This window comes from Ambystoma mexicanum, assembly GCF_040938575.1.
Source record: "Ambystoma mexicanum isolate Mex_15411 chromosome 12 unlocalized genomic scaffold, UKY_AmexF1_1 Mex_chr12_unloc.1, whole genome shotgun sequence".
NCBI lineage: Eukaryota > Metazoa > Chordata > Amphibia > Caudata > Ambystomatidae > Ambystoma > Ambystoma mexicanum.
The window spans coordinates 12,025,677-12,051,962 of record NW_027182322.1 but is presented as its reverse complement, the minus strand read 5'-3'; the positions used below and the strand labels follow the sequence as shown (position 1 = coordinate 12,051,962).

Here is a 26,286-nt window from a genome sequence, read left to right as displayed (position 1 = left end):
TCCAGTGTTTACTTCACATCATATTATCAAGCTTTCTGGGATACAAGAAAGAATAATTGTTTTCTGAAACATAAAATGTCTGTAGAAGAATCACACTTCTGGCTGAAACCTTGAACTACACCTTTGTTCCTTTAGGGATAAATTCGGAGAATAGGGTATTACTGTATTTTCTTGCAAACTGAATACGTTTGGACAACATTTCCATACCTTAATAAAAAAGAACTGGATAAAAAGTGCAGACATGCAATTGGTTAACAATACAAAAACACAAAGAGAATATACCATAAATAGCTTTGAAAGAAGATTTTACTTTATATGTCGCTAGAAACAAATGTCTGAGTGTAGGGTGTCGTGTTTTTGGTCTATCTCATTTACAGCTATTATAAAGACAATGTTTCTGAAGGAAGGATACATTAGGAAAGTGCAAAGTTTCTGGCAGTGATGTTGTATTGCTTATGAGCAATATGTTCCTGTTGCCATGGAAGGCAGACTGCTTTTGATTCAGTTGCATGCTGTATTAGATACATAGGTTCAACTTGGGTGAAATACTAAGATTAAAGCATCGGCCAAAAATAAACATTCCTCACATGCATAATGTTCCTTGTTTGAATAAGAAAGTAAAAAATACGACTCTGGTGGGATTCGAACCCACAACCTTTGAATGACTTTGCCAATTCTCTTAGAAGTCCAACACGCTATCCATTGCGCCACAGAGCCAGATGAAAATCAACTTGCGTACATTAAGGGATGATCGAAGTTTTGTCAATCCAGTGTTTACTTCACATCATATTATCAAGCCTTCTGGGATACAAGAAAGAATAATTGTTTTCTGAAACATAAAATGTCTGTAGAAGAATCACACTTCTGGGTGAAACCTTGAACTACACTTTTGTTCCTTTAGGGATAAATTCGGAGAATAGGGTATTACTGTATTTTCTTGCAAACTGAATACGTTTGGACAACAATTCCATACCTTAATAAAAAAGAACTGGATAAAAAGTGCAGCCATACAATTGGTTAACAATACAAAAACACAAAGAGAATATACCATACATAGCTTTGAAAGAAGATTTTACTTTATATGTCGCTAGAAACAAATGTCTGAGTGTAGGGTGTCGTGTTTTTGGTCTATCTCATTTACAGCTATTATAAAGACAATGTTTCTGAAGGAAGGATACGTTAGGAAAGTGCAAAGTTTCTGGCAGTGATGTTGTATTGCTTATGAGCAATATGTTCCTGTTGCAATGGAAGGCAGACTGCTTTTGATTCAGTTGCATGCTGTATTAGATACATAGGTTCAACTTGGGTCAAATACTAAGATTAAAGCATCGGCCAAAAATAAACATTCCTCACATGCATAATGTTCCTTGTTTGAATAAGAAAGTAAAAAATACGACTCTGGTGGGATTCGAACCCACAACCTTTGAATGACTTTGCCAATTCACTTAGAAGTCCAACGCGCTATCCATTGCGCCACAGAGCCAGTTGAAAATCAACTTGCGTACATTAAGGGATGATCGAAGTTTTGTCAATCCAGTGTTTACTTCACATCATATTATCAAGCCTTCTGGGATACAAGAAAGAATAATTGTTTTCTGAAACATAAAATGTCTGTAGAAGAATCACACTTCTGGGTGAAACCTTGAACTACACCTTTGTTCCTTTAGGGATAAATTCGGAGAATAGGGTATTACTGTATTTTCTTGCAAACTGAATACGTTTGGACAACAATTCCATACCTTAATAAAAAAGAACTGGATAAAAAGTGCAGCCATACAATTGGTTAACAATACAAAAACACAAAGAGAATATACCATAAATAGCTTTGAAAGAAGATTTTACTTTATATGTCGCTAGAAACAAATGTCTGAGTGTAGGGTGTCGTGTTTTTGGTCTATCTCATTTACAGCTATTATAAAGACAATGTTTCTGAAGGAAGGATACGTTAGGAAAGTGCAAAGTTTCTGGCAGTGATGTTGTATTGCTTATGAGCAATATGTTCCTGTTGCAATGGAAGGCAGACTGCTTTTGATTCAGTTGCATGCTGTATTAGATACATAGGTTCAACTTGGGTCAAATACTAAGATTAAAGCATCGGCCAAAAATAAACATTCCTCACATGCATAATGTTCCTTGTTTGAATAAGAAAGTAAAAAATGCGACTCTGGTGGGATTCGAACCCACAACCTTTGAATGACTTTGCCAATTCACTTAGAAGTCCAACGCGCTATCCATTGCGCCACAGAGCCAGATGACAATCAACTTGCGTACATCAGGGGATGATCGAGGTTTTGTCAATCCAGTGTTTACTTCACATCATATTATCAAGCCTTCTGGGATACAAGAAAGAATAATTGTTTTCCGAAACATAAAATGTCTGTAGAAGAATCACACTTCTGGGTGAAACCTTGAACTACACCTTTTTTCCTTTAGGGATAAATTCGGAGAATAGGGTATTACAGTATTTTCTTGCCAAGTGAATTGGTTTGGACAACAATTCCATACCTTAATAAAAAAGAACTGGATAAAAAGTGCAGACATACAATTGGTTAACAATACAAAAACACAAAGAGAATATACCATAAATAGCTTTGAAAGAAGATTTTACTTTATATGTCGCTAGAAACAAATGTCTGAGCGTAGGGTGTCGTGTTTTGGTCTATCTCATTTACAGCTATTATAAAGACAATGTTTCTGAAGGAAGGATACATTAGAAAAGTGCCAAGTTTCTGGTAGTGATGTTGTATTGCTTATGAGCAATATGTTCCTGTTGCAATGAAAGGCAGACTGCTTTTGATTCAGTTGCATGCTGTATTAGATACATAGGTTCAACTTGGGTCAAATACTAAGATTAAAGCATCGGCCAAAAATAAACATTCCTCACATGCATAATGTTCCTTGTTTGAATAAGAAAGTAAAAAATGCAACTCTGGTGGTATTCAAAGCCACAACCTTTGAATGACTTTGCCAATTCACTTAGAAGTCCAACGCGCTATCCATTCCGCCACAGATCCAGATGAAAATTAACTTGCGTACATTAAGGGATGATCAAAGTTTTGTCAATCCAGTGTTTACTTCACATCATATTATCAAGCTTTCTGGGATACAAGAAAGAATAATTGTTTTCTGAAACATAAAATGTCTGTAGAAGAATCACACTTCTGGCTGAAACCTTGAACTACACCTTTGTTCCTTTAGGGATAAATTCGGAGAATAGGGTATTACTGTATTTTCTTGCAAACTGAATACGTTTGGACAACATTTCCATACCTTAATAAAAAAGAACTGGATAAAAAGTGCAGACATGCAATTGGTTAACAATACAAAAACACAAAGAGAATATACCATAAATAGCTTTGAAAGAAGATTTTACTTTATATGTCGCTAGAAACAAATGTCTGAGTGTAGGGTGTCGTGTTTTTGGTCTATCTCATTTACAGCTATTATAAAGACAATGTTTCTGAAGGAAGGATACATTAGGAAAGTGCAAAGTTTCTGGCAGTGATGTTGTATTGCTTATGAGCAATATGTTCCTGTTGCCATGGAAGGCAGACTGCTTTTGATTCAGTTGCATGCTGTATTAGATACATAGGTTCAACTTGGGTGAAATACTAAGATTAAAGCATCGGCCAAAAATAAACATTCCTCACATGCATAATGTTCCTTGTTTGAATAAGAAAGTAAAAAATACGACTCTGGTGGGATTCGAACCCACAACCTTTGAATGACTTTGCCAATTCTCTTAGAAGTCCAACACGCTATCCATTGCGCCACAGAGCCAGATGAAAATCAACTTGCGTACATTAAGGGATGATCGAAGTTTTGTCAATCCAGTGTTTACTTCACATCATATTATCAAGCCTTCTGGGATACAAGAAAGAATAATTGTTTTCTGAAACATAAAATGTCTGTAGAAGAATCACACTTCTGGGTGAAACCTTGAACTACACTTTTGTTCCTTTAGGGATAAATTCGGAGAATAGGGTATTACTGTATTTTCTTGCAAACTGAATACGTTTGGACAACAATTCCATACCTTAATAAAAAAGAACTGGATAAAAAGTGCAGCCATACAATTGGTTAACAATACAAAAACACAAAGAGAATATACCATACATAGCTTTGAAGAAGATTTTACTTTATATGTCGCTAGAAACAAATGTCTGAGTGTAGGGTGTCGTGTTTTTGGTCTATCTCATTTACAGCTATTATAAAGACAATGTTTCTGAAGGAAGGATACGTTAGGAAAGTGCAAAGTTTCTGGCAGTGATGTTGTATTGCTTATGAGCAATATGTTCCTGTTGCAATGGAAGGCAGACTGCTTTTGATTCAGTTGCATGCTGTATTAGATACATAGGTTCAACTTGGGTCAAATACTAAGATTAAAGCATCGGCCAAAAATAAACATTCCTCACATGCATAATGTTCCTTGTTTGAATAAGAAAGTAAAAAATACGACTCTGGTGGGATTCGAACCCACAACCTTTGAATGACTTTGCCAATTCACTTAGAAGTCCAACGCGCTATCCATTGCGCCACAGAGCCAGTTGAAAATCAACTTGCGTACATTAAGGGATGATCGAAGTTTTGTCAATCCAGTGTTTACTTCACATCATATTATCAAGCCTTCTGGGATACAAGAAAGAATAATTGTTTTCTGAAACATAAAATGTCTGTAGAAGAATCACACTTCTGGGTGAAACCTTGAACTACACCTTTGTTCCTTTAGGGATAAATTCGGAGAATAGGGTATTACTGTATTTTCTTGCAAACTGAATACGTTTGGACAACAATTCCATACCTTAATAAAAAAGAACTGGATAAAAAGGGCAGCCATACAATTGGTTAACAATACAAAAACACAAAGAGAATATACCATAAATAGCTTTGAAAGAAGATTTTACTTTATATGTCGCTAGAAACAAATGTCTGAGTGTAGGGTGTCGTGTTTTTGGTCTATCTCATTTACAGCTATTATAAAGACAATGTTTCTGAAGGAAGGATACGTTAGGAAAGTGCAAAGTTTCTGGCAGTGATGTTGTATTGCTTATGAGCAATATGTTCCTGTTGCAATGGAAGGCAGACTGCTTTTGATTCAGTTGCATGCTGTATTAGATACATAGGTTCAACTTGGGTCAAATACTAAGATTAAAGCATCGGCCAAAAATAAACATTCCTCACATGCATAATGTTCCTTGTTTGAATAAGAAAGTAAAAAATGCGACTCTGGTGGGATTCGAACCCACAACCTTTGAATGACTTTGCCAATTCACTTAGAAGTCCAACGCGCTATCCATTGCGCCACAGAGCCAGATGACAATCAACTTGCGTACATCAGGGGATGATCGAGGTTTTGTCAATCCAGTGTTTACTTCACATCATATTATCAAGCCTTCTGGGATACAAGAAAGAATAATTGTTTTCCGAAACATAAAATGTCTGTAGAAGAATCACACTTCTGGGTGAAACCTTGAACTACACCTTTTTTCCTTTAGGGATAAATTCGGAGAATAGGGTATTACAGTATTTTCTTGCCAAGTGAATTGGTTTGGACAACAATTCCATACCTTAATAAAAAAGAACTGGATAAAAAGTGCAGACATACAATTGGTTAACAATACAAAAACACAAAGAGAATATACCATAAATAGCTTTGAAAGAAGATTTTACTTTATATGTCGCTAGAAACAAATGTCTGAGCGTAGGGTGTCGTGTTTTGGTCTATCTCATTTACAGCTATTATAAAGACAATGTTTCTGAAGGAAGGATACATTAGAAAAGTGCCAAGTTTCTGGTAGTGATGTTGTATTGCTTATGAGCAATATGTTCCTGTTGCAATGAAAGGCAGACTGCTTTTGATTCAGTTGCATGCTGTATTAGATACATAGGTTCAACTTGGGTCAAATACTAAGATTAAAGCATCGGCCAAAAATAAACATTCCTCACATGCATAATGTTCCTTGTTTGAATAAGAAAGTAAAAAATGCAACTCTGGTGGTATTCAAAGCCACAACCTTTGAATGACTTTGCCAATTCACTTAGAAGTCCAACGCGCTATCCATTCCGCCACAGATCCAGATGAAAATTAACTTGCGTACATTAAGGGATGATCAAAGTTTTGTCAATCCAGTGTTTACTTCACATCATATTATCAAGCTTTCTGGGATACAAGAAAGAATAATTGTTTTCTGAAACATAAAATGTCTGTAGAAGAATCACACTTCTGGCTGAAACCTTGAACTACACCTTTGTTCCTTTAGGGATAAATTCGGAGAATAGGGTATTACTGTATTTTCTTGCAAACTGAATACGTTTGGACAACATTTCCATACCTTAATAAAAAAGAACTGGATAAAAAGTGCAGACATGCAATTGGTTAACAATACAAAAACACAAAGAGAATATACCATAAATAGCTTTGAAAGAAGATTTTACTTTATATGTCGCTAGAAACAAATGTCTGAGTGTAGGGTGTCGTGTTTTTGGTCTATCTCATTTACAGCTATTATAAAGACAATGTTTCTGAAGGAAGGATACATTAGGAAAGTGCAAAGTTTCTGGCAGTGATGTTGTATTGCTTATGAGCAATATGTTCCTGTTGCCATGGAAGGCAGACTGCTTTTGATTCAGTTGCATGCTGTATTAGATACATAGGTTCAACTTGGGTGAAATACTAAGATTAAAGCATCGGCCAAAAATAAACATTCCTCACATGCATAATGTTCCTTGTTTGAATAAGAAAGTAAAAAATACGACTCTGGTGGGATTCGAACCCACAACCTTTGAATGACTTTGCCAATTCTCTTAGAAGTCCAACACGCTATCCATTGCGCCACAGAGCCAGATGAAAATCAACTTGCGTACATTAAGGGATGATCGAAGTTTTGTCAATCCAGTGTTTACTTCACATCATATTATCAAGCCTTCTGGGATACAAGAAAGAATAATTGTTTTCTGAAACATAAAATGTCTGTAGAAGAATCACACTTCTGGGTGAAACCTTGAACTACACTTTTGTTCCTTTAGGGATAAATTCGGAGAATAGGGTATTACTGTATTTTCTTGCAAACTGAATACGTTTGGACAACAATTCCATACCTTAATAAAAAAGAACTGGATAAAAAGTGCAGCCATACAATTGGTTAACAATACAAAAACACAAAGAGAATATACCATACATAGCTTTGAAAGAAGATTTTACTTTATATGTCGCTAGAAACAAATGTCTGAGTGTAGGGTGTCGTGTTTTTGGTCTATCTCATTTACAGCTATTATAAAGACAATGTTTCTGAAGGAAGGATACGTTAGGAAAGTGCAAAGTTTCTGGCAGTGATGTTGTATTGCTTATGAGCAATATGTTCCTGTTGCAATGGAAGGCAGACTGCTTTTGATTCAGTTGCATGCTGTATTAGATACATAGGTTCAACTTGGGTCAAATACTAAGATTAAAGCATCGGCCAAAAATAAACATTCCTCACATGCATAATGTTCCTTGTTTGAATAAGAAAGTAAAAAATACGACTCTGGTGGGATTCGAACCCACAACCTTTGAATGACTTTGCCAATTCACTTAGAAGTCCAACGCGCTATCCATTGCGCCACAGAGCCAGTTGAAAATCAACTTGCGTACATTAAGGGATGATCGAAGTTTTGTCAATCCAGTGTTTACTTCACATCATATTATCAAGCCTTCTGGGATACAAGAAAGAATAATTGTTTTCTGAAACATAAAATGTCTGTAGAAGAATCACACTTCTGGGTGAAACCTTGAACTACACCTTTGTTCCTTTAGGGATAAATTCGGAGAATAGGGTATTACTGTATTTTCTTGCAAACTGAATACGTTTGGACAACAATTCCATACCTTAATAAAAAAGAACTGGATAAAAAGTGCAGCCATACAATTGGTTAACAATACAAAAACACAAAGAGAATATACCATAAATAGCTTTGAAAGAAGATTTTACTTTATATGTCGCTAGAAACAAATGTCTGAGTGTAGGGTGTCGTGTTTTTGGTCTATCTCATTTACAGCTATTATAAAGACAATGTTTCTGAAGGAAGGATACGTTAGGAAAGTGCAAAGTTTCTGGCAGTGATGTTGTATTGCTTATGAGCAATATGTTCCTGTTGCAATGGAAGGCAGACTGCTTTTGATTCAGTTGCATGCTGTATTAGATACATAGGTTCAACTTGGGTCAAATACTAAGATTAAAGCATCGGCCAAAAATAAACATTCCTCACATGCATAATGTTCCTTGTTTGAATAAGAAAGTAAAAAATGCGACTCTGGTGGGATTCGAACCCACAACCTTTGAATGACTTTGCCAATTCACTTAGAAGTCCAACGCGCTATCCATTGCGCCACAGAGCCAGATGACAATCAACTTGCGTACATCAGGGGATGATCGAGGTTTTGTCAATCCAGTGTTTACTTCACATCATATTATCAAGCCTTCTGGGATACAAGAAAGAATAATTGTTTTCCGAAACATAAAATGTCTGTAGAAGAATCACACTTCTGGGTGAAACCTTGAACTACACCTTTTTTCCTTTAGGGATAAATTCGGAGAATAGGGTATTACAGTATTTTCTTGCCAAGTGAATTGGTTTGGACAACAATTCCATACCTTAATAAAAAAGAACTGGATAAAAAGTGCAGACATACAATTGGTTAACAATACAAAAACACAAAGAGAATATACCATAAATAGCTTTGAAAGAAGATTTTACTTTATATGTCGCTAGAAACAAATGTCTGAGCGTAGGGTGTCGTGTTTTGGTCTATCTCATTTACAGCTATTATAAAGACAATGTTTCTGAAGGAAGGATACATTAGAAAAGTGCCAAGTTTCTGGTAGTGATGTTGTATTGCTTATGAGCAATATGTTCCTGTTGCAATGAAAGGCAGACTGCTTTTGATTCAGTTGCATGCTGTATTAGATACATAGGTTCAACTTGGGTCAAATACTAAGATTAAAGCATCGGCCAAAAATAAACATTCCTCACATGCATAATGTTCCTTGTTTGAATAAGAAAGTAAAAAATGCAACTCTGGTGGTATTCAAAGCCACAACCTTTGAATGACTTTGCCAATTCACTTAGAAGTCCAACGCGCTATCCATTCCGCCACAGATCCAGATGAAAATTAACTTGCGTACATTAAGGGATGATCAAAGTTTTGTCAATCCAGTGTTTACTTCACATCATATTATCAAGCTTTCTGGGATACAAGAAAGAATAATTGTTTTCTGAAACATAAAATGTCTGTAGAAGAATCACACTTCTGGCTGAAACCTTGAACTACACCTTTGTTCCTTTAGGGATAAATTCGGAGAATAGGGTATTACTGTATTTTCTTGCAAACTGAATACGTTTGGACAACATTTCCATACCTTAATAAAAAAGAACTGGATAAAAAGTGCAGACATGCAATTGGTTAACAATACAAAAACACAAAGAGAATATACCATAAATAGCTTTGAAAGAAGATTTTACTTTATATGTCGCTAGAAACAAATGTCTGAGTGTAGGGTGTCGTGTTTTTGGTCTATCTCATTTACAGCTATTATAAAGACAATGTTTCTGAAGGAAGGATACATTAGGAAAGTGCAAAGTTTCTGGCAGTGATGTTGTATTGCTTATGAGCAATATGTTCCTGTTGCCATGGAAGGCAGACTGCTTTTGATTCAGTTGCATGCTGTATTAGATACATAGGTTCAACTTGGGTGAAATACTAAGATTAAAGCATCGGCCAAAAATAAACATTCCTCACATGCATAATGTTCCTTATTTGAATAAGAAAGTAAAAAATGTGACTCTGGTTGGATTCGAACCCACAACCTTTGAATGACTTTGCCAATTCACTTAGAAGTCCAACGCGCTATCCATTGCGCCACAGAGCCAGATGAAAATCCACTTGCATACAGTAAGGGATGATCGAAGTTTTGTCAATCCAGTGTTTACTTCACATCACATTATCAAGCCTTCTGGGATACATGAAAGAATGATTGTTTTCTGAAACATTAAATGTCTGTAGCAAGAATCACAGTTCGGGGTGAAACCTTGAACTGCACCTTTGTTCGCTTGGGGAGAAATTCAGAGAATAGGGTATTACAGTATTTTCTTGCCAAGTGAATTGGTTTGGACAACAATTTCATACCTTAATAAAAAAGAACTGGATAAAAAGTGCAGACATACAATTGGTTAACAATACAAAAACACAAAGATAGCTTTGAAAGAAGATTTTACTTTATATGTCGCTAGAAACAAATGTCTGAGTGTAGGGTGTCGTGTTTTTGGTCTATCTCATTCACAGCTATTATAAAGACAATGTTTCTGAAGGAAGGATACATTAGGAAAGTGCAAAGTTTCTGGCAGTGATGTTGTATTGCTTATGAGCAATATGTTCCTGTTGCAATGGAAGGCAGACTGCTTTTGATTCAGTTGCATGCTGTATTAGATACATAGGTTCAACTTGGGTCAAATACTAAGATTAAAGCATCGGCCAAAAATAAACATTCCTGACATGCATAATGTTCCTTGTTTGAATTAGAAAGTAAAAAATGCGACTCTGGTGGGATTCGAACCCACAACCTTTGAATGACTTTGCCAATTCACTTAGAAGTCCAACGCGCTATCGATTGCACCACAGAGCCAGACGAAAATCAACTTGCGTACATTAAGGGATGATCGAAGTTTTGTCAATCCAGTGTTTACTTCACATCATATTATCAAGCCTTCTGGGATACAAGAAAGAATAATTGTTTTCTGAAACATAAAATGTCTGTAGAAGAATCACACTTCTGGGTGAAACCTTGAACTACACCTTTGTTCCTTTAGGGATAAATTCGGAGAATAGGGTATTACTGTATTTTCTTGCAAACTGAATACGTTTGGACAACAATTCCATACCTTAATAAAAAAGAACTGGATAAAAAGTGCAGCCATACAATTGGTTAACAATACAAAAACACAAAGAGAATATACCATAAATAGCTTTGAAAGAAGATTTTACTTTATATGTCGCTAGAAACAAATGTCTGAGTGTAGGGTGTCGTGTTTTTGGTCTATCTCATTTACAGCTATTATAAAGACAATGTTTCTGAAGGAAGGATACATTAGGAAAGTGCAAAGTTTTTGGCAGTGATGTTGTATTCCTTATGAGCAATATGTTCCTGTTGCAATGGAAGGCAGACTGCTTTTGATTCAGTTGCATGTTGTATTAGATACATAGGTTCAACTTGGGTCAAATACTAAGATTAAAGCATCGGCCAAAAATAAACATTCCTCACATGCATAATGTTCCTTGTTTGAATAAGAAAGTAAAAAATACGACTCTGGTGGGATTCGAACCCACAACCTTTGAATGACTTTGCCAATTCTCTTAGAAGTCCAACACGCTATCCATTGCGCCACAGAGCCAGATGAAAATCAACTTGCGTACATTAAGGGATGATCGAAGTTTTGTCAATCCAGTGTTTACTTCACATCATATTATCCAGCCTTCTGGGATACAAGAAAGAATAATTGTTTTCTGAAACATAAAATGTCTGTAGAAGAATCACACTTCTGGGTGAAACCTTGAACTACACTTTTGTTCCTTTAGGGATAAATTCGGAGAATAGGGTATTACTGTATTTTCTTGCAAACTGAATACGTTTGGACAACAATTCCATACCTTAATAAAAAAGAACTGGATAAAAAGTGCAGCCATACAATTGGTTAACAATACAAAAACACAAAGAGAATATACCATACATAGCTTTGAAAGAAGATTTTACTTTATATGTCGCTAGAAACAAATGTCTGAGTGTAGGGTGTCGTGTTTTTGGTCTATCTCATTTACAGCTATTATAAAGACAATGTTTCTGAAGGAAGGATACATTAGAAAAGTGCCAAGTTTCTGGTAGTGATGTTGTATTGCTTATGAGCAATATGTTCCTGTTGCAATGAAAGGCAGACTGCTTTTGATTCAGTTGCATGCTGTATTAGATACATAGGTTCAACTTGGGTCAAATACTAAGATTAAAGCATCGGCCAAAAATAAACATTCCTCACATGCATAAGTTTAGTTTAGTTTAGTTTATTCATTTGTATTGCGCACCAGACCCGAGGGTATGAGGGCGCATGAGCAGCAAGGTGATTCAAAGCTATGTTAATAATAATGTTCCTTGTTTGAATAAGAAAGTAAAAAATGCAACTCTGGTGGTATTCAAAGCCACAACCTTTGAATGACTTTGCCAATTCACTTAGAAGTCCAACGCGCTATCCATTCCGCCACAGATCCAGATGAAAATTAACTTGCGTACATTAAGGGATGATCAAAGTTTTGTCAATCCAGTGTTTACTTCACATCATATTATCAAGCTTTCTGGGATACAAGAAAGAATAATTGTTTTCTGAAACATAAAATGTCTGTAGAAGAATCACACTTCTGGCTGAAACCTTGAACTACACCTTTGTTCCTTTAGGGATAAATTCGGAGAATAGGGTATTACTGTATTTTCTTGCAAACTGAATACGTTTGGACAACATTTCCATACCTTAATAAAAAAGAACTGGATAAAAAGTGCAGACATGCAATTGGTTAACAATACAAAAACACAAAGAGAATATACCATAAATAGCTTTGAAAGAAGATTTTACTTTATATGTCGCTAGAAACAAATGTCTGAGTGTAGGGTGTCGTGTTTTTGGTCTATCTCATTTACAGCTATTATAAAGACAATGTTTCTGAAGGAAGGATACATTAGGAAAGTGCAAAGTTTCTGGCAGTGATGTTGTATTGCTTATGAGCAATATGTTCCTGTTGCCATGGAAGGCAGACTGCTTTTGATTCAGTTGCATGCTGTATTAGATACATAGGTTCAACTTGGGTGAAATACTAAGATTAAAGCATCGGCCAAAAATAAACATTCCTCACATGCATAATGTTCCTTGTTTGAATAAGAAAGTAAAAAATACGACTCTGGTGGGATTCGAACCCACAACCTTTGAATGACTTTGCCAATTCTCTTAGAAGTCCAACACGCTATCCATTGCGCCACAGAGCCAGATGAAAATCAACTTGCGTACATTAAGGGATGATCGAAGTTTTGTCAATCCAGTGTTTACTTCACATCATATTATCAAGCCTTCTGGGATACAAGAAAGAATAATTGTTTTCTGAAACATAAAATGTCTGTAGAAGAATCACACTTCTGGGTGAAACCTTGAACTACACTTTTGTTCCTTTAGGGATAAATTCGGAGAATAGGGTATTACTGTATTTTCTTGCAAACTGAATACGTTTGGACAACAATTCCATACCTTAATAAAAAAGAACTGGATAAAAAGTGCAGCCATACAATTGGTTAACAATACAAAAACACAAAGAGAATATACCATACATAGCTTTGAAAGAAGATTTTACTTTATATGTCGCTAGAAACAAATGTCTGAGTGTAGGGTGTCGTGTTTTTGGTCTATCTCATTTACAGCTATTATAAAGACAATGTTTCTGAAGGAAGGATACGTTAGGAAAGTGCAAAGTTTCTGGCAGTGATGTTGTATTGCTTATGAGCAATATGTTCCTGTTGCAATGGAAGGCAGACTGCTTTTGATTCAGTTGCATGCTGTATTAGATACATAGGTTCAACTTGGGTCAAATACTAAGATTAAAGCATCGGCCAAAAATAAACATTCCTCACATGCATAATGTTCCTTGTTTGAATAAGAAAGTAAAAAATACGACTCTGGTGGGATTCGAACCCACAACCTTTGAATGACTTTGCCAATTCACTTAGAAGTCCAACGCGCTATCCATTGCGCCACAGAGCCAGTTGAAAATCAACTTGCGTACATTAAGGGATGATCGAAGTTTTGTCAATCCAGTGTTTACTTCACATCATATTATCAAGCCTTCTGGGATACAAGAAAGAATAATTGTTTTCTGAAACATAAAATGTCTGTAGAAGAATCACACTTCTGGGTGAAACCTTGAACTACACCTTTGTTCCTTTAGGGATAAATTCGGAGAATAGGGTATTACTGTATTTTCTTGCAAACTGAATACGTTTGGACAACAATTCCATACCTTAATAAAAAAGAACTGGATAAAAAGTGCAGCCATACAATTGGTTAACAATACAAAAACACAAAGAGAATATACCATAAATAGCTTTGAAAGAAGATTTTACTTTATATGTCGCTAGAAACAAATGTCTGAGTGTAGGGTGTCGTGTTTTTGGTCTATCTCATTTACAGCTATTATAAAGACAATGTTTCTGAAGGAAGGATACGTTAGGAAAGTGCAAAGTTTCTGGCAGTGATGTTGTATTGCTTATGAGCAATATGTTCCTGTTGCAATGGAAGGCAGACTGCTTTTGATTCAGTTGCATGCTGTATTAGATACATAGGTTCAACTTGGGTCAAATACTAAGATTAAAGCATCGGCCAAAAATAAACATTCCTCACATGCATAATGTTCCTTGTTTGAATAAGAAAGTAAAAAATGCGACTCTGGTGGGATTCGAACCCACAACCTTTGAATGACTTTGCCAATTCACTTAGAAGTCCAACGCGCTATCCATTGCGCCACAGAGCCAGATGACAATCAACTTGCGTACATCAGGGGATGATCGAGGTTTTGTCAATCCAGTGTTTACTTCACATCATATTATCAAGCCTTCTGGGATACAAGAAAGAATAATTGTTTTCCGAAACATAAAATGTCTGTAGAAGAATCACACTTCTGGGTGAAACCTTGAACTACACCTTTTTTCCTTTAGGGATAAATTCGGAGAATAGGGTATTACAGTATTTTCTTGCCAAGTGAATTGGTTTGGACAACAATTCCATACCTTAATAAAAAAGAACTGGATAAAAAGTGCAGACATACAATTGGTTAACAATACAAAAACACAAAGAGAATATACCATAAATAGCTTTGAAAGAAGATTTTACTTTATATGTCGCTAGAAACAAATGTCTGAGCGTAGGGTGTCGTGTTTTGGTCTATCTCATTTACAGCTATTATAAAGACAATGTTTCTGAAGGAAGGATACATTAGAAAAGTGCCAAGTTTCTGGTAGTGATGTTGTATTGCTTATGAGCAATATGTTCCTGTTGCAATGAAAGGCAGACTGCTTTTGATTCAGTTGCATGCTGTATTAGATACATAGGTTCAACTTGGGTCAAATACTAAGATTAAAGCATCGGCCAAAAATAAACATTCCTCACATGCATAATGTTCCTTGTTTGAATAAGAAAGTAAAAAATGCAACTCTGGTGGTATTCAAAGCCACAACCTTTGAATGACTTTGCCAATTCACTTAGAAGTCCAACGCGCTATCCATTCCGCCACAGATCCAGATGAAAATTAACTTGCGTACATTAAGGGATGATCAAAGTTTTGTCAATCCAGTGTTTACTTCACATCATATTATCAAGCTTTCTGGGATACAAGAAAGAATAATTGTTTTCTGAAACATAAAATGTCTGTAGAAGAATCACACTTCTGGCTGAAACCTTGAACTACACCTTTGTTCCTTTAGGGATAAATTCGGAGAATAGGGTATTACTGTATTTTCTTGCAAACTGAATACGTTTGGACAACATTTCCATACCTTAATAAAAAAGAACTGGATAAAAAGTGCAGACATGCAATTGGTTAACAATACAAAAACACAAAGAGAATATACCATAAATAGCTTTGAAAGAAGATTTTACTTTATATGTCGCTAGAAACAAATGTCTGAGTGTAGGGTGTCGTGTTTTTGGTCTATCTCATTTACAGCTATTATAAAGACAATGTTTCTGAAGGAAGGATACATTAGGAAAGTGCAAAGTTTCTGGCAGTGATGTTGTATTGCTTATGAGCAATATGTTCCTGTTGCCATGGAAGGCAGACTGCTTTTGATTCAGTTGCATGCTGTATTAGATACATAGGTTCAACTTGGGTGAAATACTAAGATTAAAGCATCGGCCAAAAATAAACATTCCTCACATGCATAATGTTCCTTATTTGAATAAGAAAGTAAAAAATGTGACTCTGGTTGGATTCGAACCCACAACCTTTGAATGACTTTGCCAATTCACTTAGAAGTCCAACGCGCTATCCATTGCGCCACAGAGCCAGATGAAAATCCACTTGCATACAGTAAGGGATGATCGAAGTTTTGTCAATCCAGTGTTTACTTCACATCACATTATCAAGCCTTCTGGGATACATGAAAGAATGATTGTTTTCTGAAACATTAAATGTCTGTAGCAAGAATCACAGTTCGGGGTGAAACCTTGAACTGCACCTTTGTTCGCTTGGGGAGAAATTCAGAGAATAGGGTATTACAGTATTTTCTTGCCAAGTGAATTGGTTTGGACAACAATTTCATACCTTAATAAAAAAGAACTGGATAAAAAGTGCAGACATACAATTGGTTAACAATACAAAAACACAAAGATAGCTTTGAAAGAAGATTTTACTTTATATGTCGCTAGAAACAAATGTCTGAGTGTAGGGTGTCGTGTTTTTGGTCTATCTCATTCACAGCTATTATAAAGACAATGTTTCTGAAGGAAGGATACATTAGGAAAGTGCAAAGTTTCTGGCAGTGATGTTGTATTGCTTATGAGCAATATGTTCCTGTTGCAATGGAAGGCAGACTGCTTTTGATTCAGTTGCATGCTGTATTTGATACATAGGTTCAACTTGGGTCAAATACTAAGATTAAAGCATCGGCCAAAAATAAACATTCCTGACATGCATAATGTTCCTTGTTTGAATTAGAAAGTAAAAAATGCGACTCTGGTGGGATTCGAACCCACAACCTTTGAATGACTTTGCCAATTCACTTAGAAGTCCAACGCGCTATCGATTGCACCACAGAGCCAGACGAAAATCAACTTGCGTACATTAAGGGATGATCGAAGTTTTGTCAATCCAGTGTTTACTTCACATCATATTATCAAGCCTTCTGGGATACAAGAAAGAATAATTGTTTTCTGAAACATAAAATGTCTGTAGAAGAATCACACTTCTGGGTGAAACCTTGAACTACACCTTTGTTCCTTTAGGGATAAATTCGGAGAATAGGGTATTACTGTATTTTCTTGCAAACTGAATACGTTTGGACAACAATTCCATACCTTAATAAAAAAGAACTGGATAAAAAGTGCAGCCATACAATTGGTTAACAATACAAAAACACAAAGAGAATATACCATAAATAGCTTTGAAAGAAGATTTTACTTTATATGTCGCTAGAAACAAATGTCTGAGTGTAGGGTGTCGTGTTTTTGGTCTATCTCATTTACAGCTATTATAAAGACAATGTTTCTGAAGGAAGGATACATTAGGAAAGTGCAAAGTTTTTGGCAGTGATGTTGTATTCCTTATGAGCAATATGTTCCTGTTGCAATGGAAGGCAGACTGCTTTTGATTCAGTTGCATGTTGTATTAGATACATAGGTTCAACTTGGGTCAAATACTAAGATTAAAGCATCGGCCAAAAATAAACATTCCTCACATGCATAATGTTCCTTGTTTGAATAAGAAAGTAAAAAATACGACTCTGGTGGGATTCGAACCCACAACCTTTGAATGACTTTGCCAATTCTCTTAGAAGTCCAACACGCTATCCATAGCGCCACAGAGCCAGATGAAAATCAACTTGCGTACATTAAGGGATGATCGAAGTTTTGTCAATCCAGTGTTTACTTCACATCATATTATCCAGCCTTCTGGGATACAAGAAAGAATAATTGTTTTCTGAAACATAAAATGTCTGTAGAAGAATCACACTTCTGGGTGAAACCTTGAACTACACTTTTGTTCCTTTAGGGATAAATTCGGAGAATAGGGTATTACTGTATTTTCTTGCAAACTGAATACGTTTGGACAACAATTCCATACCTTAATAAAAAAGAACTGGATAAAAAGTGCAGCCATACAATTGGTTAACAATACAAAAACACAAAGAGAATATACCATACATAGCTTTGAAAGAAGATTTTACTTTATATGTCGCTAGAAACAAATGTCTGAGTGTAGGGTGTCGTGTTTTTGGTCTATCTCATTTACAGCTATTATAAAGACAATGTTTCTGAAGGAAGGATACATTAGAAAAGTGCCAAGTTTCTGGTAGTGATGTTGTATTGCTTATGAGCAATATGTTCCTGTTGCAATGAAAGGCAGACTGCTTTTGATTCAGTTGCATGCTGTATTAGATACATAGGTTCAACTTGGGTCAAATACTAAGATTAAAGCATCGGCCAAAAATAAACATTCCTCACATGCATAAGTTTAGTTTAGTTTAGTTTATTCATTTGTATTGCGCACCAGACCCGAGGGTATGAGGGCGCATGAGCAGCAAGGTGATTCAAAGCTATGTTAATAATAATGTTCCTTGTTTGAATAAGAAAGTAAAAAATGCAACTCTGGTGGTATTCAAAGCCACAACCTTTGAATGACTTTGCCAATTCACTTAGAAGTCCAACGCGCTATCCATTCCGCCACAGATCCAGATGAAAATTAACTTGCGTACATTAAGGGATGATCAAAGTTTTGTCAATCCAGTGTTTACTTCACATCATATTATCAAGCTTTCTGGGATACAAGAAAGAATAATTGTTTTCTGAAACATAAAATGTCTGTAGAAGAATCACACTTCTGGCTGAAACCTTGAACTACACCTTTGTTCCTTTAGGGATAAATTCGGAGAATAGGGTATTACTGTATTTTCTTGCAAACTGAATACGTTTGGACAACATTTCCATACCTTAATAAAAAAGAACTGGATAAAAAGTGCAGACATGCAATTGGTTAACAATACAAAAACACAAAGAGAATATACCATAAATAGCTTTGAAAGAAGATTTTACTTTATATGTCGCTAGAAACAAATGTCTGAGTGTAGGGTGTCGTGTTTTTGGTCTATCTCATTTACAGCTATTATAAAGACAATGTTTCTGAAGGAAGGATACATTAGGAAAGTGCAAAGTTTCTGGCAGTGATGTTGTATTGCTTATGAGCAATATGTTCCTGTTGCCATGGAAGGCAGACTGCTTTTGATTCAGTTGCATGCTGTATTAGATACATAGGTTCAACTTGGGTGAAATACTAAGATTAAAGCATCGGCCAAAAATAAACATTCCTCACATGCATAATGTTCCTTGTTTGAATAAGAAAGTAAAAAATACGACTCTGGTGGGATTCGAACCCACAACCTTTGAATGACTTTGCCAATTCTCTTAGAAGTCCAACACGCTATCCATTGCGCCACAGAGCCAGATGAAAATCAACTTGCGTACATTAAGGGATGATCGAAGTTTTGTCAATCCAGTGTTTACTTCACATCATATTATCAAGCCTTCTGGGATACAAGAAAGAATAATTGTTTTCTGAAACATAAAATGTCTGTAGAAGAATCACACTTCTGGGTGAAACCTTGAACTACACTTTTGTTCCTTTAGGGATAAATTCGGAGAATAGGGTATTACTGTATTTTCTTGCAAACTGAATACGTTTGGACAACAATTCCATACCTTAATAAAAAAGAACTGGATAAAAAGTGCAGCCATACAATTGGTTAACAATACAAAAACACAAAGAGAATATACCATAAATAGCTTTGAAAGAAGATTTTACTTTATATGTCGCTAGAAACAAATGTCTGAGTGTAGGGTGTCGTGTTTTTGGTCTATCTCATTTACAGCTATTATAAAGACAATGTTTCTGAAGGAAGGATACATTAGGAAAGTGCAAAGTTTCTGGCAGTGATGTTGTATTGCTTATGAGCAATATGTTCCTGTTGCAATGGAAGGCAGACTGCTTTTGATTCAGTTGCATGCTGTATTAGATACATAGGTTCAACTTGGGTCAAATACTAAGATTAAAGCATCGGCCAAAAATAAACATTCCTCACATGCATAATGTTCCTTGTTTGAATAAGAAAGTAAAAAATACGACTCTGGTGGGATTCGAACCCACAACCTTTGAATGACTTTGCCAATTCACTTAGAAGTCCAACGCGCTATCCATTGCGCCACAGAGCCAGTTGAAAATCAACTTGCGTACATTAAGGGATGATCGAAGTTTTGTCAATCCAGTGTTTACTTCACATCATATTATCAAGCCTTCTGGGATACAAGAAAGAATAATTGTTTTCTGAAACATAAAATGTCTGTAGAAGAATCACACTTCTGGGTGAAACCTTGAACTACACCTTTGTTCCTTTAGGGATAAATTCGGAGAATAGGGTATTACTGTATTTTCTTGCAAACTGAATACGTTTGGACAACAATTCCATACCTTAATAAAAAAGAACTGGATAAAAAGTGCAGCCATACAATTGGTTAACAATACAAAAACACAAAGAGAATATACCATAAATAGCTTTGAAAGAAGATTTTACTTTATATGTCGCTAGAAACAAATGTCTGAGTGTAGGGTGTCGTGTTTTTGGTCTATCTCATTTACAGCTATTATAAAGACAATGTTTCTGAAGGAAGGATACGTTAGGAAAGTGCAAAGTTTCTGGCAGTGATGTTGAATTGCTTATGAGCAATATGTTCCTGTTGCAATGGAAGGCAGACTGCTTTTGATTCAGTTGCATGCTGTATTAGATACATAGGTTCAACTTGGGTCAAATACTAAGATTAAAGCATCGGCCAAAAATAAACATTCCTCACATGCATAATGTTCCTTGTTTGAATAAGAAAGTAAAAAATGCGACTCTGGTGGGATTCCAACCCACAACCTTTGAATGACTTTGCCAATTCACTTAGAAGTCCAACGCGCTATCCATTGCGCCACAGAGCCAGATGAAAATCCACTTGCATACAGTAAGGGATGATCGAAGTTTTGTCAATCCAGTGTTTACTTCACATCACATTATCAAGCCTTCTGGGATACATGAAAGAATGATTGTTTTCTGAAACATTAAATGTCTGTAGCAAGAATCACAGTTCGGGGTGAAACCTTGAACTGCACCTTTGTTCGCTTGGGGAGAAATTCAGAGAATAGGGTATTACAGTATTTTCTTGCCAAGTGAATTGGTTTGGACAACAATTTCATACCTTAATAAAAAAGAACTGGATAAAAAGTGCAGACATACAATTGGTTAACAATACAAAAACACAAAGATAGCTTTGAAAGAAGATTTTACTTTATATGTCGCTAGAAACAAATGTCTGAGTGTAGGGTGTCGTGTTTTTGGTCTATCTCATTTACAGCTATTATAAAGACAATGTTTCTGAAGGAAGGATACATTAGGAAAGTGCAAAGTTTCTGGCAGTGATGTTGTATTGCTTATGAGCAATATGTTCCTGTTGCAATGGAAGGCAGACTGCTTTTGATTCAGTTGCATGCTGTATTAGATACATAGGTTCAACTTGGGTCAAATACTAAGATTAAAGCATCGGCCAAAAATAAACATTCCTGACATGCATAATGTTCCTTGTTTGAATTAGAAAGTAAAAAATGCGACTCTGGTGGGATTCGAACCCACAACCTTTGAATGACTTTGCCAATTCACTTAGAAGTCCAACGCGCTATCCATTGCACCACAGAGCCAGACGAAAATCAACTTGCGTACATTAAGGGATGATCGAAGTTTTGTCAATCCAGTGTTTACTTCACATCATATTATCAAGCCTTCTGGGATACAAGAAAGAATAATTGTTTTCTGAAACATAAAATGTCTGTAGAAGAATCACACTTCTGGGTGAAACCTTGAACTACACCTTTGTTCCTTTAGGGATAAATTCGGAGAATAGGGTATTACTGTATTTTCTTGCAAACTGAATACGTTTGGACAACAATTCCATACCTTAATAAAAAAGAACTGGATAAAAAGTGCAGCCATACAATTGGTTAACAATACAAAAACACAAAGAGAATATACCATAAATAGCTTTGAAAGAAGATTTTACTTTATATGTCGCTAGAAACAAATGTCTGAGTGTAGGGTGTCGTGTTTTTGGTCTATCTCATTTACAGCTATTATAAAGACAATGTTTCTGAAGGAAGGATACATTAGGAAAGTGCAAAGTTTCTGGCAGTGATGTTGTATTGCTTATGAGCAATATGTTCCTGTTGCAATGGAAGGCAGACTGCTTTTGATTCAGTTGCATGCTGTATTAGATACATAGGTTCAACTTGGGTCAAATACTAAGATTAAAGCATCGGCCAAAAATAAACATTCCTCACATGCATAATGTTCCTTGTTTGAATAAGAAAGTAAAAAATGCGACTCTGGTGGGATTCGAACCCACAACCTTTGAATGACTTTGCCAATTCACTTAGAAGTCCAACGCGCTATCCATTGCGCCACAGAGGGAGATAAAAATCCACTTGCGTACAGTAAGGGATGATCGAAGTTTTGTCAATCCAGTGTTTACTTCACATCATATTATCAAGCCTTCTGGGATACAAGAAAGAATAATTGTTTTCCGAAACATAAAATGTCTGTAGAAGAATCACACTTCTGGGTGAAACCTTGAACTACACCTTTGTTCCTTTAGGGATAAATTCGGAGAATAGGGTATTACAGTATTTTCTTGCCAAGTGAATTGGTTTGGACAACAATTCCATACCTTAATAAAAAAGAACTGGATAAAAAGTGCAGACATACAATTGGTTAACAATACAAAAACACAAAGAGAATATACCATAAATAGCTTTGAAAGAAGATTTTACTTTATATGTCGCTAGAAACAAATGTCTGAGCGTAGGGTGTCGTGTTTTGGTCTATCTCATTTACAGCTATTATAAAGACAATGTTTCTGAAGGAAGGATACATTAGGAAAGTGCAAAGTTTCTGGCAGTGATGTTGTATTGCTTATGAGCAATATGTTCCTGTTGCCATGGAAGGCAGACTGCTTTTGATTCAGTTGCATGCTGTATTAGATACATAGGTTCAACTTGGGTGAAATACTAAGATTAAAGCATCGGCCAAAAATAAACATTCCTCACATGCATAATGTTCCTTATTTGAATAAGAAAGTAAAAAATGCGACTCTGGTTGGATTCGAACCCACAACCTTTGAATGACTTTGCCAATTCACTTAGAAGTCCAACGCGCTATCCATTGCGCCACAGAGCCAGATGAAAATCCACTTGCATACAGTAAGGGATGATCGAAGTTTTGTCAATCCAGTGTTTACTTCACATCACATTATCAAGCCTTCTGGGATACATGAAAGAATGATTGTTTTCTGAAACATTAAATGTCTGTAGCAAGAATCACAGTTCGGGGTGAAACCTTGAACTGCACCTTTGTTCGCTTGGGGAGAAATTCAGAGAATAGGGTATTACAGTATTTTCTTGCCAAGTGAATTGGTTTGGACAACAATTTCATACCTTAATAAAAAAGAACTGGATAAAAAGTGCAGACATACAATTGGTTAACAATACAAAAACACAAAGATAGCTTTGAAAGAAGATTTTACTTTATATGTCGCTAGAAACAAATGTCTGAGTGTAGGGTGTCGTGTTTTTGGTCTATCTCATTTACAGCTATTATAAAGACAATGTTTCTGAAGGAAGGATACATTAGGAAAGTGCAAAGTTTCTGGCAGTGATGTTGTATTGCTTATGAGCAATATGTTCCTGTTGCAATGGAAGGCAGACTGCTTTTGATTCAGTTGCATGTTGTATTAGATACATAGGTTCAACTTGGGTCAAATACTAAGATTAAAGCATCGGCCAAAAATAGACATTCCTCACGTGCATAATGTTCCTTGTTTGAATAAGAAAGTAAAAGATGCGACTCTGGTGGGATTCAAACCCACAACCTTTGAATGACTTTGCAAATTCACTTAGAAGTCCAACGCGCTATCCATTGCGCCACAGAGGGAGATAAAAATCCACTTGCGTACAGTAAGGGATGATCGAAGTTTTGTCAATCCAGTGTTTACTTCACATCATATTGTAAAGCCTTCTGGGATACAAGAAAGAATAATTGTTTTCCGAAACATAAAATGTCTGTAGAAGAATCACACTTCTGGGTGAAACCTTGAACTACACCTTTGTTCCTTTAGGGATAAATTCGGAGAATAGGGTATTACAGTATTTTCTTGCCAAGTGAATTGGTTTGGACAACAATTCCATACCTTAATAAAAAAGAACTGGATAAAAAGCGCAGACATACAATTGGTTAACAATACAAAAACACAAAGAGAATATACCATAAATAGCTTTGAAAGAAGATTTTACTTTATATGTCGCTAGAAACAAATGTCTGAGCGTAGGGTGTCGTGTTTTGGTCTATATCATCTACAGCTATTATAAAGACAATGTTTCTGAAGGAAGGATACATTAGAAAAGTGCCAAGTTTCTGGTAGTGATGTTGTATTGCTTATGAGCAATATGTTCCTGTTGCAATGGAAGGCAGACTGCTTTTGATTCAGTTGCATGCTGTATTAGATACATAGGTTCAACTTGGGTCAAATACTAAGATTAAAGCATCGGCCAAAAATAAACATTCCTCACATGCATAATGTTCCTTATTTGAATAAGAAAGTAAAAAATGCGACTCTGGTTGGATTCGAACCCACAACCTTTGAATGACTTTGCCAATTCACTTAGAAGTCCAACGCGCTATCCATTGCGCCACAGAGCCAGATGAAAATCCACTTGCATACAGTAAGGGATGATCGAAGTTTTGTCAATCCAGTGTTTACTTCACATCACATTATCAAGCCTTCTGGGATACATGAAAGAATGATTGTTTTCTGAAACATTAAATGTCTGTAGCAAGAATCACAGTTCGGGGTGAAACCTTGAACTGCACCTTTGTTCGCTTGGGGAGAAATTCAGAGAATAGGGTATTACAGTATTTTCTTGCCAAGTGAATTGGTTTGGACAACAATTTCATACCTTAATAAAAAAGAACTGGATAAAAAGTGCAGACATACAATTGGTTAACAATACAAAAACACAAAGATAGCTTTGAAAGAAGATTTTACTTTATATGTCGCTAGAAACAAATGTCTGAGTGTAGGGTGTCGTGTTTTTGGTCTATCTCATTTACAGCTATTATAAAGACAATGTTTCTGAAGGAAGGATACATTAGGAAAGTGCAAAGTTTCTGGCAGTGATGTTGTATTGCTTATGAGCAATATGTTCCTGTTGCAATGGAAGGCAGACTGCTTTTGATTCAGTTGCATGCTGTATTAGATACATAGGTTCAACTTGGGTCAAATACTAAGATTAAAGCATCGGCCAAAAATAAACATTCCTGACATGCATAATGTTCCTTGTTTGAATTAGAAAGTAAAAAATGCGACTCTGGTGGGATTCGAACCCACAACCTTTGAATGACTTTGCCAATTCACTTAGAAGTCCAACGCGCTATCCATTGCACCACAGAGCTAGACGAAAATCAACTTGCGTACATTAAGGGATGATCGAAGTTTTGTCAATCCAGTGTTTACTTCACATCATATTATCAAGCCTTCTGGGATACAAGAAAGAATAATTGTTTTCTGAAACATAAAATGTCTGTAGAAGAATCACACTTCTGGGTGAAACCTTGAACTACACCTTTGTTCCTTTAGGGATAAATTCGGAGAATAGGGTATTACTGTATTTTCTTGCAAACTGAATACGTTTGGACAACAATTCCATACCTTAATAAAAAAGAACTGGATAAAAAGTGCAGCCATACAATTGGTTAACAATACAAAAACACAAAGAGAATATACCATAAATAGCTTTGAAAGAAGATTTTACTTTATATGTCGCTAGAAACAAATGTCTGAGTGTAGGGTGTCGTGTTTTTGGTCTATCTCATTTACAGCTATTATAAAGACAATGTTTCTGAAGGAAGGATACATTAGGAAAGTGCAAAGTTTTTGGCAGTGATGTTGTATTCCTTATGAGCAATATGTTCCTGTTGCAATGGAAGGCAGACTGCTTTTGATTCAGTTGCATGTTGTATTAGATACATAGGTTCAACTTGGGTCAAATACTAAGATTAAAGCATCGGCCAAAAATAAACATTCCTCACATGCATAATGTTCCTTGTTTGAATAAGAAAGTAAAAAATACGACTCTGGTGGGATTCGAACCCACAACCTTTGAATGACTTTGCCAATTCTCTTAGAAGTCCAACACGCTATCCATTGCGCCACAGAGCCAGATGAAAATCAACCTGCGTACATTAAGGGATGATCGAAGTTTTGTCAATCCAGTGTTTACTTCACATCATATTATCAAGCCTTCTGGGATACAAGAAAGAATAATTGTTTTCTGAAACATAAAATGTCTGTAGAAGAATCACACTTCTGGGTGAAACCTTGAAC

At 35.9% G+C, this 26,286-nt stretch overlaps 17 non-coding genes across 17 annotated transcripts; all 17 read right to left on the bottom strand.

The window, feature by feature from the left end:
• Positions 1 to 627: 627 nt before the first annotated feature.
• TRNAR-UCU (transfer RNA arginine (anticodon UCU)) lies at positions 628 to 717 on the bottom strand. The gene is given in 2 exon segments: positions 628 to 663; positions 681 to 717. It is a non-coding gene; the product is annotated as a tRNA-Arg (tRNA).
• A 676-nt stretch (positions 718 to 1,393) lies between these two features.
• On the bottom strand, positions 1,394 to 1,483 carry TRNAR-UCU (transfer RNA arginine (anticodon UCU)). Its single transcript is given in 2 exon segments — positions 1,394 to 1,429; positions 1,447 to 1,483. It is a non-coding gene; the product is annotated as a tRNA-Arg (tRNA).
• A 676-nt stretch (positions 1,484 to 2,159) lies between these two features.
• TRNAR-UCU (transfer RNA arginine (anticodon UCU)) lies at positions 2,160 to 2,249 on the bottom strand. Its single transcript is given in 2 exon segments — positions 2,160 to 2,195; positions 2,213 to 2,249. It is a non-coding gene; the product is annotated as a tRNA-Arg (tRNA).
• A 1,441-nt stretch (positions 2,250 to 3,690) lies between these two features.
• Positions 3,691 to 3,780, bottom strand: TRNAR-UCU (transfer RNA arginine (anticodon UCU)). The gene is given in 2 exon segments: positions 3,691 to 3,726; positions 3,744 to 3,780. It is a non-coding gene; the product is annotated as a tRNA-Arg (tRNA).
• Positions 3,781 to 4,455: 675 nt separating this feature from the next.
• On the bottom strand, positions 4,456 to 4,545 carry TRNAR-UCU (transfer RNA arginine (anticodon UCU)). Its single transcript is given in 2 exon segments — positions 4,456 to 4,491; positions 4,509 to 4,545. It is a non-coding gene; the product is annotated as a tRNA-Arg (tRNA).
• Positions 4,546 to 5,221: 676 nt separating this feature from the next.
• Positions 5,222 to 5,311, bottom strand: TRNAR-UCU (transfer RNA arginine (anticodon UCU)). The gene is given in 2 exon segments: positions 5,222 to 5,257; positions 5,275 to 5,311. It is a non-coding gene; the product is annotated as a tRNA-Arg (tRNA).
• A 1,441-nt stretch (positions 5,312 to 6,752) lies between these two features.
• Positions 6,753 to 6,842, bottom strand: TRNAR-UCU (transfer RNA arginine (anticodon UCU)). Its single transcript is given in 2 exon segments — positions 6,753 to 6,788; positions 6,806 to 6,842. It is a non-coding gene; the product is annotated as a tRNA-Arg (tRNA).
• Positions 6,843 to 7,518: 676 nt separating this feature from the next.
• Positions 7,519 to 7,608, bottom strand: TRNAR-UCU (transfer RNA arginine (anticodon UCU)). Its single transcript is given in 2 exon segments — positions 7,519 to 7,554; positions 7,572 to 7,608. It is a non-coding gene; the product is annotated as a tRNA-Arg (tRNA).
• A 676-nt stretch (positions 7,609 to 8,284) lies between these two features.
• TRNAR-UCU (transfer RNA arginine (anticodon UCU)) lies at positions 8,285 to 8,374 on the bottom strand. Its single transcript is given in 2 exon segments — positions 8,285 to 8,320; positions 8,338 to 8,374. It is a non-coding gene; the product is annotated as a tRNA-Arg (tRNA).
• Positions 8,375 to 11,334: 2,960 nt separating this feature from the next.
• TRNAR-UCU (transfer RNA arginine (anticodon UCU)) lies at positions 11,335 to 11,424 on the bottom strand. The gene is given in 2 exon segments: positions 11,335 to 11,370; positions 11,388 to 11,424. It is a non-coding gene; the product is annotated as a tRNA-Arg (tRNA).
• Positions 11,425 to 12,965: 1,541 nt separating this feature from the next.
• On the bottom strand, positions 12,966 to 13,055 carry TRNAR-UCU (transfer RNA arginine (anticodon UCU)). Its single transcript is given in 2 exon segments — positions 12,966 to 13,001; positions 13,019 to 13,055. It is a non-coding gene; the product is annotated as a tRNA-Arg (tRNA).
• A 676-nt stretch (positions 13,056 to 13,731) lies between these two features.
• TRNAR-UCU (transfer RNA arginine (anticodon UCU)) lies at positions 13,732 to 13,821 on the bottom strand. Its single transcript is given in 2 exon segments — positions 13,732 to 13,767; positions 13,785 to 13,821. It is a non-coding gene; the product is annotated as a tRNA-Arg (tRNA).
• A 676-nt stretch (positions 13,822 to 14,497) lies between these two features.
• On the bottom strand, positions 14,498 to 14,587 carry TRNAR-UCU (transfer RNA arginine (anticodon UCU)). Its single transcript is given in 2 exon segments — positions 14,498 to 14,533; positions 14,551 to 14,587. It is a non-coding gene; the product is annotated as a tRNA-Arg (tRNA).
• A 4,591-nt stretch (positions 14,588 to 19,178) lies between these two features.
• Positions 19,179 to 19,268, bottom strand: TRNAR-UCU (transfer RNA arginine (anticodon UCU)). The gene is given in 2 exon segments: positions 19,179 to 19,214; positions 19,232 to 19,268. It is a non-coding gene; the product is annotated as a tRNA-Arg (tRNA).
• A 676-nt stretch (positions 19,269 to 19,944) lies between these two features.
• On the bottom strand, positions 19,945 to 20,034 carry TRNAR-UCU (transfer RNA arginine (anticodon UCU)). The gene is given in 2 exon segments: positions 19,945 to 19,980; positions 19,998 to 20,034. It is a non-coding gene; the product is annotated as a tRNA-Arg (tRNA).
• Positions 20,035 to 21,463: 1,429 nt separating this feature from the next.
• Positions 21,464 to 21,553, bottom strand: TRNAR-UCU (transfer RNA arginine (anticodon UCU)). Its single transcript is given in 2 exon segments — positions 21,464 to 21,499; positions 21,517 to 21,553. It is a non-coding gene; the product is annotated as a tRNA-Arg (tRNA).
• A 4,478-nt stretch (positions 21,554 to 26,031) lies between these two features.
• Positions 26,032 to 26,121, bottom strand: TRNAR-UCU (transfer RNA arginine (anticodon UCU)). Its single transcript is given in 2 exon segments — positions 26,032 to 26,067; positions 26,085 to 26,121. It is a non-coding gene; the product is annotated as a tRNA-Arg (tRNA).
• Positions 26,122 to 26,286: the final 165 nt, after the last annotated feature.